The 3,450-nt window shown below is 40.3% G+C and overlaps 1 protein-coding gene across 4 annotated transcripts in view; it reads left to right on the top strand.

Moving 5' to 3' along the window:
- Positions 1–3,450, top strand: part of ATXN1 (ataxin 1) — a 459,925-nt gene that overhangs the window by 207,836 nt on the left and 248,639 nt on the right. The window lies entirely within an intron of this gene.

The raw sequence follows: 3,450 nt of genomic DNA, 5'->3' as shown, positions 1-3,450 counted from the left end.
TTTTAATTTTTTGACATACTTAAGTCTCCTCTACTGAGTAATTATAATTTTTAAATTGTCCCACATTTTTTATTAGTATTTTTGAAATAATAGTTTTGGCCAGGGACAGTGGTTCATGCCTGTAATTCCAGCACTTTGAGAGGCCAAGGTGAGAGGATCACTTGAGGCCAGGAGTTAGAGACCAGCCTGGACAACATAGGGAGACCCTGTGTCTACAAGAAAATAATTTTAAAAAATAGCCAAACATGGCGGTGCATGCCTGTGGGCCCACCTACTCGGGAGGCTGGGGTGGAAGGATCACTTGAGCCCAGGAGTTTGAGGCTGCAGTGAGTTATGATCATGCTACTGTACTCCAGCCTGTGTGACAGGGCTAGACCCTGTCTCTAAACAAAAATTAAAATTAAATAGGTTTTATTGAGATATAAGTCACATACCATAAAATTTACCTTTTTTGTTTGTTTGTTTTTTGACACAGGGTGTCGCTCTGTCACCCAGGCTGGGGTGCAGTGGTGCAATCACAGATCACTGCAACCTTGAGCTCCTGGGCTCAAGCAATCCTCCTGCCTCAGCCTCCTAAAGTGCTAGGATTACAGGTGTGAGCCACTGTGCCCAGCCACAATTCACTTTTTTTTTTTTTTTTTTTTTTGAGACAGAGTCTTGCTCTGTTGCCAGGCGCCAAGCTGGAGTACAATGGCACGAGCTCGGCTCACTGCAACTTCCGCCTCCCAGGTTCAAGCAATGCTCCTGCCTTAGCATCCCAAGTAGCGGGGACTACAGGGGAGTGCCACCACACCCAGCTGATTTTTGTATTTTTTAGTAGAGATGGAGTTTCACCATGTTGGCCAGGATGGTCCTGATCTCTTGACCTCGTGATCCGCACGCCTCGGCCTCCCAAAGTGCTGGGATTACAGGTGTGAGCCACCATGCCCGGCAATTCACTCTTAATAAATGTGTTTCTAGTCTATTCATACAATTATACGATCATCATCACAACCTAATTTTACATTTTCATTACCCCAAAAATAAAACCTTTCCCCGTTGAGCACTCACTCCCCCATTTCTCCACCTTCTGGCCCCTGGAATCCACTTGATCGATGTTGTATCTCTATGGATTTGCCTGTCCTGGACATCTCATATAAATGGAACCATGTAATGTGTGGCCTTACACAACTGACTTTTTCCCCTTAGCATCATGTTTTCAAGGTTCTTTCTCGTATTTTTATGCTTTCATTTTTTACATTTAAATCTTTGATCACTCTGGGATTTATTTTAGTGCAGGATAATTAGGGATCTATCTTTTTTTCAGGTGGCCATCCAATTATTAGAAGTCCTTTCTCCTGCTAAAATGCGGTACCACCCTTATCATTCACTGAAATCCAGTATTTACTTTGATCGACCTCTTTTCTATTGATCTTGCTAAGTATTCCTGTGCCCATGCATGCTGTTTTACTTTCTAAGGCTTTATAATATTGTTAATATCTGGTATGTTACCCTTTTCTTATTTCTTTTTATTATCATTGTTATGGTCATTCTTTCCCATTTATTTTTCCATAGGAACTTCAGAGTTAGCTTTCTAATTGGTGTTTTTTGACATCATATGTTTATAGACAAATTTAGAAAGAATTACTCCCTTGATATTGACTTTCTATTCAAGAAGAAGATAGACCTTTCTTGTCTCCTCCTCCGTCCCTCGGTAGTGTTTAACATTCTTCTTTACATAGTTTTGTTTTTTTTTTAAGTGGAGTCTCACTCTGTTGCCCAGGCTGGAGTGCAGTGGCACGATCCCGGCTCACTGCAACCTCTGCCTCCCAGGTTCAAGCGATTCTTATGCCCCAGCTTCCCGAGTAACTGGGACTACAGGTACCCGCCACCATACACAGCTATTATTTTTGGATTTTTAGTAGATACATGGTTTTACCGTGTTTGGCCAGGCTGGTCTTGAACTCCTGACCTTGAGTGATCTGTCCACCTCGCCCCCGCAAATTGCTGGGGCAATAGGCCTGAGCCACTGCACCCAGCCCTCTATTTATATAGATCTTGCATACCATCTTCCTTCAGTTTATCCCTAGGCATTTTATGTTTTTGTTGCTATTTAAATATGGGATACCTTTTTACTGGTTGGCCTGTAGAAAGGTTATTGATTTTTGTATATTACTTTGTTTTGGTTACCCTACATAATTCTCTAATTAATAAGTTGTTCAACTGACTTGCTCAGATCATAGCATTTATAAATAATAGTAATTTTACTGCCTCTTATAATTTTTATATCCCCTATTTATTTCCCTTACGCAGATAAATTTGCTAAGTCTAACAGATCAGTGTTACGTAACAGGGATGATGGTAGACATCCTTGTATTGTTCCTGTTTTCAATGGGATGCTTCTCATGTTCGCCACTAACAGTGAGGCTGCCTTTGGGGTGGAGCCTGTTTAATGTCCATTTTGCATTTGTAGGGCTTTTATAATGAGTGAAAAACATTTTGGAAATGCTGGATCTGACTGAATTATTTGCAGAGAGGTAAAGTATGCTGTGTTAGTTCTCCTGCAGTGATAAAATAGTAGTCTGATTTTTCTTGCCATCATTGACAGGAGTTTATGAGTGGGAAGCATGTGCTATAAAGGAAGAAGGCAGCAATTGTATTTTAATCTCATGCTATTTTTCTTTTGCCAACCCAGTGAAAAGACTAAGAAGCTATAGGAATATGTAGTAAAGGCTTTTGCTAAGAGAGAAAAGGAAGGTGGAAGAATGGGATGGAAGAAATCAGCTAAAAGTATACACCTCATTTTCCTCAAGACAAATCAAGACACCCAGTAAACCAAATATGGCTAGGGTAGTTTTTCCCCAAAAATATTATTACCAAAAAATGACACAAAACACTAATTTGTCAGCAAATATGATAAAGAGTCTCAGAAAAGGCTTAGAAGAAAATAGTGAAATATTTTATCATTGGTAAGCAAAAGAGAAGAATAAGGAGTTCCAAATATTGAGAAATCAGTAGGAGGAAAAAGAATGCCTATTGAAACATGTTTACATGTTGATTCTTTTTGATGGTGCCATTTAAAAAATTATAATGTTTTGATCTCTTGCAAAGAAAGCCAAACTGGAGGGGTATGTTATGAGCTAACCAAACCTGACATTACTCCAGTAATAAATACCAGGACAGACTGTCCCTTGCATTAGCAGAACTGGAAAACAAGACAAAAGACAGTAACAATTGAGGCTTTGATGCTTGTTGGAAACATCTAACATACAGAGTTAGCGTGCTGTGGTCATAAACAAAAGGAGTTTAGGCTGACTCCATAAATTAGAGAAACTGATGCGTCCTGTTGTTTGGGACATGCTACACATTTGTCTGCATGAGAGGCAGGACAGAAAGCACTGGAAAGCAAACAGACTGCAGAACAGTGTGGCCACCCACTTGGTTTTGGCCACACACACCCCTGGCCTGCAG

This window comes from Cebus imitator, unplaced genomic scaffold, assembly GCF_001604975.1.
Source record: "Cebus imitator isolate Cc_AM_T3 unplaced genomic scaffold, Cebus_imitator-1.0 Scaffold21, whole genome shotgun sequence".
NCBI classification, from domain to species: Eukaryota; Metazoa; Chordata; class Mammalia; order Primates; family Cebidae; genus Cebus; species Cebus imitator.
This window is presented reverse-complemented; position numbering and strand designations above follow the sequence as displayed.